Here is a 10,730-nt window from a genome sequence, read left to right on the forward strand (position 1 = left end):
CAAATGTTGTTCGTCCGAGCAGTGCATGATAGCCACTGCGAAACGGGACGATGTCGAAGATTAACTCTTCGCTTCGGAAGTTGTCCGGTGATCCGAAGACCACTTCCAGTGTGATTGAGCCTATGCAATGGGCCTCTACACCTGGGATGACGCCTTTAAAGGTGGTTTTGCTAGGTTTGATCCTCGAGGGATCGATACCCATTTTTCGCACTGTATCATGATAAAGTAGGTTTAGGCAACTACCGCCATCCATAAGGACTCGAGTGAGGTGAAATTCGTCAATGATGGGGTCTAGGACCAGTGCGGCGGATCCGCCATGACGGATGCTAGTGGGGTGGTCCCTGCGGTCGAAGGTGATCGGGCAAGCAGACGACGGGTTGAACTTTGGGGCGATGGGCTCCATCGCATAGACGTCCCTTAGTGCACGCTTCCGCTCCCTCTTGGGAATGTGGGTTGCGTATATCATGTTCACCGTCTTCACTTGTGGGGGAAACCCTGTTGACACCAGTTTTTGGCATGGTCAAAAACATAATTAAGATGGCCTCAAATGAAGAAGTGATCTACATGAAAGAGTTCCGTATTATTGATATGAACATCTTTGAAATTTGGGTCATCGTCATCCGATTTCATCTCGAAAGCCGAAACTATGCTCAAAGTACTAAGATCTTATATTCAAAGTACAGTTTAGCCGATTAAGCCCCCAAGACGACCTCAAATGAAAAAATGATCTACACGGGTTGTCTTCGTCTCGTCGAAATGATCGATTCTGATATAAAAATCGTTCAAATCCAAGTTCGTATGCAAAAATTAGAGCAATCGGAGTGCAGCCCTGTCGCGAGGCGAGATGTGGCGCGCCCCACCAGACACATGTCTGACGGGTAGCGCGAGGAAATAGCCTGTGTTGCGAGACCGATCTGACCCTCAAGATGATATCTAATCAAAAAACCGTCAACAAGAAAGTTGTTCGTTTCATCGAAACGGTCAAGATTGCTTTTGGGCATGTTTTCATCCGAGATCGTTTACCACTGCAAAAAATACCCGCAATGTGCAGCCAGTTTAAACCGAACAGTTTTAGAAAGTTCAGATAAAACCAGTCCAAATTTGACTAGGGCTTTGGACGTGAATTGATGTAATTATCTTGTAAGAAAAGCCTAGATAAATCCTTTGCTTGTATGGGAAGTCCAGCCGCCTCTTATATATGTTGGGGGTGATGGCCGATTGAAACAACACCAATCGAATAAACACATCTACTACTTTTTCGTGTTCATCTACTTTTTATCTCTCCCTTGTATCTTTCTTCTCGTTTTTCGCTAGTTTTTCATGCAGGAGGGCTGCGGAATCACGAGGCTCTAGGGGCGAGCGAATCGACCTGGAGCAGCCCATAGCCGCCGTGAGCCCTGACGGGGTCCCTCCCGGGTAAGCGGGGCTTCGGGTCTACAAAAGCGTCTGCCGGCTGTCCTGCGTATCGCGCTGCCGGTCGGACCTCCTTCGACGTGAGCTGCGGTGCATCACCCCCGGCGTCGAGGGTACACGGTGACGTGTTCGTGTGCGAACACACTTTTTGGCGACTCCACTAGGGACGAAGCTTTGAACGGTCTCCAGCCCGTTCTTGCTACGAAGAGATCATCATCAAGTTACTGCAATCTACAAAGATAATATGAATACCCAATTCCCCTTTATAGATGCAAATAATCCGTATGTTGTTGCTGGATCACCTAATGAGCATAATGTATCGGCTGCCCTAATTTTATCAATCATGCATCTAAATATGCGCAAGGGCCGATGCAAAACAATCTTCATGCTTTAAATTCTTATGATTTTAGCAACGTACAACATATGTTTCCAAACTCGCATACATCGGGAACCCCACAAATCCATATGCCGATGAACAACATGATGGGTTTGGTTAATCAATTTGAAACACCTTATTTTAAAATTTCCAATAGCATACAAGAAAGTGTTTCACCTTTTTATTCATCGGCAACTAATTTGCAATATGTGAATCCAACCTTGCCGATGGATGGGAGAATTGGCCATGCTACTACTAGCTATTCGGCCAGTTACTCTCAACCATCATATGCTACACCTCATGTTAGTAATTTTTCAGCACCATATGCAACTGTAGATGTTCATAATTTGGCCCCGCATCTTCATGGTCATAGCCAAATAAGTGAAAATTTTACAGGAACACATGTGCCGTCATCAAATACTGTAGCATATAATGCATACTCTACGCAATTTGAGAATTTCAGCAACACTCGCAAATCATTGCCAAAAGAATCTGGAAGTATTGCGGAGCACTCTTCCAGAAGCGGTTGTGGCTGCATTAAAAAAGAGCTTGGCACAAAACAAGAGGATTAGTGCTCTTTGCCTTGAACAATATGAAAAGGTGTTGTTTCCTGATTATGCTGCAATAAAGGCTAGAGTTTTGCAAGAAGATGAAACTACATGCATTGATATGAATTGGCGAAAGAGCATATGGTTATACAGCAGTGCATACACCTCCACTAAGTACCGCAGCATATCATACATCCCCTACACAATTGCAAAATTTCGGCAACAGTAACACTTCATTGCCGAAAGATTCTAAAAGCATTGCGAAGCAAACTAATCTAGAGCGGGCTAGAATTGAGAGGGGGGTTAAAGCTTTGTGCGGTACGGTGCAGGTACTTCGCCAAGAGAGAATTGATAGGGAATTGGCTCAAAGAAAAGAAGCCTTGCCAATTGATATAACCGGCAAAAAGAATGATGATTCGGAAACTAAAAGTGCTTCGGTTGAAAAAACCGAATCAAGTAGTATATATCCCGAATCTATCAAATCCAAAGAGGCAAGCATTATTGAGAAAGGGCATGGCAAGCATAGCAAAACAACCACGTTTGATTTTTCTGAAGTTAATGGAACCTACTTCCTGCCCTATGAGTTTTGTGCCATAGAAATTGACAAGCTTCAAGGACAAGAGCAAGTAGCCAAACAAAGTTCGGTTGACGAAGATCTTCAAATTTATGATGCATGAAATCAAGAAGAAAATTGTGACATGGTGTTGGGAAGTCATCTAGAAGCAAAGCACAATATTTTTCATGATATGCAATCATCATGCTCTCCCAACATATTCGAAGAGGTATGTCTAGCAAGTAATTTACCTATTTTCAGATTTGGTCACAACTTTATTGTTGATGCATCTATTAGAAAAATTCTAATAAGTAATTTTCAAAGACCAATGTAGAAGGGAAATTTACTTGTTAGCAATAAAATTGTTACTAAGCATATCGATCAATATATTGTACCATTCAAAGAGACCGATAGTGACTTATTACTGCAGCCAAAACTTTTCCTATTCCTTTATTTAAAGTTCATATCTAGTTGGGTAGCTTTGCTTATTTCTTACTTGGCTTACACTTGGTCTCAACTGAGACATGTATGTTCTAACTATTTTCGTTTCAGAAATTTAAAGTCAAGGTTAAAATCCTCTGAGCAAACCGATTCCAGTATAGTTTCTTATCCAAAGACATCGGAGATAGAGTGCAAAACACAATGCATAGCCGTATGGGGTGATGCAAAATCTGAATCATTTGTTTGCTTAACTCCAAAGCCGTTCTCACAACAAGATCGGATAGAGAATAAAAATTTTACCTTCAATTCAAGCATGTGTGATCAAATATTTAATTTGTTGTTGAGAAATAATTATATTAGAATTCTTGATCACCATGTTGAGCCATCTGTCCAGGGACGAATGTATTGTAAGTTGCATGACTCGTCCAAGCATAATTTTGAGGATTGCAACAAGTTTCATCAAATAGTTAAATCGGCCATTGATAAAGGACGATTGAAATTTGTTGAGACACCAAGAGATCACCAGTCTATTCCGATTGGTCCCGATGGCAGAAAGTTTTTGCATCGGCTACTTCAAGCCGATCCATTTAAAGAGAAGGTAAAAACTGCAGGTGATGGAATTAAGCTTTCAAGTAAAGAAATTTTTGAAGAGCATAATGAACATAATCTTGAGGGCGAAAATTTTATCGAAGATACAATGGAGACGTCAAGGACTGGGGGGAACAAGAAAATCCAAAGATCCGTGCAAGCACAGCCAAAGAAAACAAAAGCCGACGTAAGCAAAAAGGTAAAAAGCCGAAAGTCACTTTCGCGCAACTATTGGAAAAATATCAGAAGATAAGTGAGGAGAGAAGTGCTTATCGGCCAACTAATGCAAAAGCATCAAGATCACCCCCTAGGCGCAAATCCAAGGATCGATATTGGCAAGAAGAGAATTTGAATGCAACTTATTCATATCCTTATTTTGGACCGTCAATGCCAATGTCATGGATGCCTCCCTATGCTCACACAAATCCATATCCATCATGGGACAAGTATAATACAAGGGCACATTCTCCATATTATTATAAACCATCTCGCCAATATTATGCAACTCCAAGAAGACCAACATTCAATGAGCAGTCATATGTTCAAGACCTTTTCAATAAAAAAGAATCGGTCCGGAACACAAGGAAGAATAAGGAGGTGGTTGAGCAAGTCTACCGTGTCAAAAGAGATGGTCGTAAGAGTGCCACTTCAGCTATGATCTCAAATGATAAAGATTCGATTAAATTATTGACATTGGCTATAAAAGGCAATGAAGCAAGCCAATCAAGTGCCAAATCTGAAGGGAAGAAAAGAGTGCACAAGGTAAAACAAGAATTGCCATTACTTCAAACAAAATCGCAGCCGGGGTGCCAACTCGGCTTATCGTATTGGCAAAATAAGAAGTTGCAAAAGCTTAGTGCACAAGAACTTGATAAGAGAAACATGGCATGGGTTCCAAAAGGAAGTATTCAAAATAAGAATTATGTGCGAGCTTCCTTTACAAGGAGTGCGACAAAGGTGAAGAAGGAAAATAGTGAAAACTATGAAGGACCAAGCCGAAGGTTTCAACATCTTCGGTCTATACATTATCCATATTCTTCAACTATGCCATTGATGCATATGCCATGGAATTCGTCATCAGGCATGATACCCTCAATGGGCTTATTTTAATCCATGGATGCAATATAATTTCTTACATCATGAAAGGGTATTACCAAATCATCATATGTTTGATTAGCTTCACTTTTGTTGCTAATCTAAATGGTCGATATATACCTATCGTCCTAAGCACGTACAAATGGCCGATGGAGTGTTGACATCGTGCTTAGAAAAACTTCGTGCAAATTATTTTTCGGCTCACAAGTTTTGCCGAAAAACAGGGGGGGCATGTGTTGACACCAGATTTTGGCATGGTCAAAAACATAATTAAGATGGCCTCAAATGAAGAAGTGATCTACATGAAAGAGTTCCGTATTATTGATATGAACATCGTTGAAATTTGGGTCATCTCTGTCCGATTTCATCTTGAAGGCCGAAACTATGCTCAACGTACTAAGATCTTATATTCAAAGTACAGTTTAGCCTATTAAGCCCCCAAGACGACCTCAACTGAAAAAATGATCTACACGGGTTGTCTTCGTCTCGTAGAAACGATCAATTTTGATATAAAAATCATTCAAATCCGAGTTTGTATGCAAAAGTTAGAGCAATCGGAGTGCAGCCCTATCACGAGGCGAGATGTGGCGCGCCCCACCAGACACATGTCTGACGGGTAGCGCGAGAAAATAGCCTGTGTTGCGAGACCGATCTGACCCTCAAGATGATCTCTGATCAAATAACCTTCAACATGAAAGTTGTTCGTTTCGTTGAAACGGTCAAGATTGCTTTTGGGCTTGTTTTCATCCGAGATCGTTTACCACCGCAAAAAAGACCCGCAAGGTGCAGCCAGTTTAAACCGAACAGTTTTGGAAAGTTCGGATAAAACCATTCCGAATTTGACTAGGTTTTGGACGTGAATTGATGTAATTTTCTTGTAAGGAAAGCCTAGATAAATCCTTTGCTTGTATGGGAAGTCCAGCTGCCTCTTATATATATTGGGGGTGACGGCCGATTGAAACAACACCAATCGAATAAACACATCTACTACTTTTTCGTGTTCATCTACTTTTTATCTCTCCCTTGTATCTTTCTTCTCGTTCTTCGCTAGTTCTTCATGCCGGAGGGCTGCGGAATCACGAGGCTCTAGGGGCGAGCAAATCGACCTGGAGCAGCCCATAGCCGCCGCGAGCCCTCACGGGGTCCCTCCCGGGTAAGCGGTGCTTCGGGTCTACAAAAGCGTCTGCCGGCTGTCCTGCGTATCCGCTGCTGGTCGGACTTCCTTCGACGCGAGCTGCGGTGCATCACCCCCGGCGTCGAGGGTACACGGTGATGTGTTCGTGTGCGAACACACTTTTTGGCGACTCCGCTGGGGACGAAGCTTTGAACGGTCTCCAGCCCGTTCTTGCTATGAAGAGATCGTCATCAAGTTACTGCAATCTACAAAGATAATATGAATACCCAATTCCCCTTTGTAGATGCAAATAATCCATATGTTGTTGCTGGATCACCTAATGAGCATAATGTATCGGCTAGCCCTAGTTTTATCAATCATGCATCTAAATATGCGCAAGGGCCTATGCAAAACAATCTTCATGCTTTAAATTCTTATGATTTTAGCAACGTACAACATATGTTTCCAAACTCGCATGCATCGGGAACCCCACAAATCCATATGCCGATGAACAACATGATGGGTTTGGTTAATCAATTTGAAACACCTTATTTTAAAATTTCCAATAGCATACAAGAAAGTGTTTCTCCTTTTTATTCATCGGCAACTAATTTGCAATATGTGAATCCAACCTTGCCGATGGATGGGAGAATTGGCCATGCTACTACTAGCTATTCGGCCAGTTACTCTCAACCATCATATGCTACACCTCATGTTAGTACTTTTTCAGCACCATATGCAACTGTAGATGTTCATAATTCGGCCCCGCATCTTCATGCTCATAGCCGAATAAGTGAAAATTTTACAGGAACACATGTGCCGTCATCAAATATTGTAGCATATAATGCATACTCTACGCAATTTGAGAATTTCGGCAACACTCGCAAATCATTGCCAAAAGAATTTGGAAGTATTGCGGAGCAATCTCTTCCAAAAGCGGTTGTGGCTGCATTAAAAAAGAGCTTGGCATGAAACAAGAGGATTAGTGCTCTTTGCCTTGAACAATATGAAAAGGGGTTGTTTCCTGATTATGCTGCAATAAAGGCTAGAGTTTTGCAAGAAGATGAAACTACATGCATTGATAGAATTGGCGAAAGAGCACATGGTTATACAGCAGTGCATACACCTCCACCTAGTACCGCAGCATATTATACATCCCCTACAAAATTGCAAAATTTCGGCAACACTAACACTTCATTGCCGAAAGATTCTAAAAGCATTAGGAGGCAAACTAATCTAGAGCGGGCTGGAATTGAGAGGGGGGTTAAAGCTTTGCATGATAGGGTGCAGGTACTTCGCCAAGAGAGAATTGATAGGGAATTGGCTCAAAGAAAAGAAGCCTTGCCAATTGATATAACCGGCAAAAAGAATGATGATTCGGAAACTAAAAGTGCTTCGGTTGAAAAAACCGAATCAAGTAGTATATATTCCGAATCTATCAAATCCAAAGAGGCAAGCATTATTGAGAAAGGCCATGGCAAGCATAGCAAAACAGCCATGTTTGATTTTTCTGAAGTTAATGGAACCTACTTCCTGCCCTATGAGTTTTGTGCCATAGAAATTGACAAGCTTCAAGGACAAGAGCAAGTAGCCGAACAAAGTTCGGTTGACGAAGATCTTCAAATTTATGATGCACGAAATCAAGAAGAAAATTGTGACATGGTGTTGGGAAGTCATCCAGAAGCAAAGCACAATATTATTCATCATATGCAATCATCATGCTCTCCCAACATATTCGAAGAGGTATGTCTAGCAAGTAATTTACCTATATTCAGATTTGGTCACAACTTTATTGTTGATGCATCTATTAGAAAAATTCTAATAAGTAATTTTTAAAGACCAATTAAGAAGGGAAATTTACTTGTTAGCAATAAAATTGTTACTAAGCATATCGGTTAATATATTGTACCATTCAAAGAGACCGATAGTGACTTATTACTGCAGCCAAAACTTTTCCCATTGCTTTATTTAAAGTTCATATCTAGTTGGGTAGCTTTGCTTATTTCTTACTTGGCTTACACTTGGTCTCAACTGAGACATGTATGTTCTAACTATTTTCGTTTCAGAAATTTAAGTGTCAAGGTTAAAATCCTCTGAGCAAACCGATGCCAGTATAGTTTCATATCCAAAGACATCGGAGATAGAGTGCAAAACACAATGCATAGCCGTATGGGGTGATGCAAAATCTAAACCATTTGTTTGCTTAACTCGAAAGCCGTTCTCACAACAAGATTGGATAGAGAATAAAAATTTTACCTTCAATTCAAGCATGTGTGATCAAATATTTAATTTGTTGTTGAGAAATAACTATATTAGAATTCTTTATCACCATGTTGAGCCATCTGTCTAGGGACGAATGTATTGTAAGTTGCATGATTCGTCCAAGCATAATTTTGAGGATTGCAACATGTTTCATCAAATAGTTAAATCGGCCATTGATAAAGGACGATTGAAATTTGTTGAGACACCAAGAGATCACCAGTCTATTCTGATTGGTCCCGATGGCAGAAAGTTTTTGCATCGGCTACTTCAAGCCGATCCATTTAAAGAGAAGGTAAAAACTGCAGGTGATGGAATTAAGCTTTCAAGTAAAGAAATTGTTAAAGAGCATAATGAACATAATCTTGAGGGTGAAAATTTCATTGAAGCTACAATGGAGACGTCAAGGACTGGGGGGGCAACAAGAAAATCCAAAGATCCGTGCAAGCACAGCCAAAGAAAACAAAAGCCGACATAAGCACAAAGGTAAAAGGCCGAAAGTCACTTTCGCGCAACTATTGGAAAAATATCAGAAGATAAGTGAGGAGAGCAGTGCTTATCGGCCAACTAATGCAAAAGCATCAAGATCACCCCCTAGGCGCAAATCCAAGGATCGATATTGGCAAGAAGAGAATTTGAATGCAACTTATTCATATCCTTATTTTGGACCGTCAATGCCAATGTCGTGGATGCCTCCCTATGCTCACACAAATCCATATCCATCATAGGACAAGTATAATACAGGGGCACATTCTCCATATTATTATAAACCATCTCGCCAATATTATGCAACTCCAAGAAGACCAACATTCAATGAGCAGTCATATGTTCAAGACCGTTTCAATAAAAAAGAATCGGTCCGGAACACAAGGAAGAATAAGGAGGTGGTTGAGCAAGTCTACTGTGTCAAAAGAGATGGTCGTAAGAGTGCCACTTCAGCTATGATCTCAAATGATAAAGATTCAATTAAACTATTGACATTGGCTATAAAAGGCAATGAAGCAAGCCAATCAAGTGCCAAATCTGAAGGGAAGAAAAGAGTGCACAAGGTAAAACAAGAATTGCCATTACTTCAAACAAAATCGCAGCCGGGGTGCCCACTCGGCTTTTCGTATTGGCAAAATAAGAAGTTGCAAAAGCTTCGTGCACAAGAACTTGAAAAGAGAAACATGGCACGGGTTCCAAAAGGAAGTATTCAAAATAAGAATTATGTGCGAGCTTCCTTTACAAGGAGTGCGACAAAGGTGAAGAAGGAAAATAGTGAAAACTATGAAGGACCAAGCCGAAGGTTTCAACATCTTTGGTCTATACATTATCCATATTCTTCAACTATGCCATTGATGCATATGCCGTGGAATTCGTCATCAGGCATGATACCCTCAATGGGCTTATTTTAATCCATGGATGCAATATAATTTCTTACATCATGAAAGGGTATTACCAAATCATCATATGTTTGATTAGCTTCACTTCTGTTGCTAATCTAAATGGCCGATATATACCTATCGTCCTAAGCACGTACAAATGGCCGATGGAGTGTTGACATCGTGCTTAGAAAAACTTCGTGCAAATTATTTTTCGGCTCACAAGTTTTGCCGAAAAACAGGGGGGCATGTGTTGACATCAGTTTTTGGCATGGTCAAAAACATAATTAAGATGGCCTCAAATGAAGAAGTGATCTACATGAAAGAGTTCCGTATTATTGATATGAACATCTTTGAAATTTGGGTCATCGCCGTCCGATTTCATCTCGAAGGCCGAAACTATGCTCAACGTACTAAGATCTTATATTCAAAGTACAGTTTAGCCTATTAAGCCCCCAAGACGACCTCAAATGAAAAAATGATCTACATGGGTTGTCTTCGTCTCGTCGAAACTATCGATTTTGATATAAAAATCATTCAAATCCGAGTTTGTATACAAAAGTTAGAGCAATCGTAGTGCAGCCCTATCACGAGGCGAGATGTGGCGCGCCCCACCAGACACATGTCTGACGGGTAGCGCGAGAAAATAGCTTGTGTTGCGAGACCGATCTGACCCTCAAAATGTTCTCTGATCAAAAAACCTACAACATGAAAGTTGTTCGTTTCGTCGAAACGGTCAAGATTGCTTTTGGGCTTGTTTTCATCCGAGATCGTTTACCACCGCAAAAAAGACCCGCAAGGTGCAGCCAGTTTAAACCGAACAGTTTTGGAAAGTTTGGATAAAACCAGTCCGAATTTGACTAGGGTTTTGGACGTGAATTGATGTAATTTTCTTGTAAGGAAAGCTAGATAAATCCAGCCGCCTCTTATATATATTGGGGGTGACGGCCGATTGAAACAACACCAATCGAATAAACAC

Source organism: Triticum dicoccoides, chromosome 1A, assembly GCF_002162155.2.
Source record: "Triticum dicoccoides isolate Atlit2015 ecotype Zavitan chromosome 1A, WEW_v2.0, whole genome shotgun sequence".
NCBI classification, from domain to species: domain Eukaryota; kingdom Viridiplantae; phylum Streptophyta; class Magnoliopsida; order Poales; family Poaceae; genus Triticum; species Triticum dicoccoides.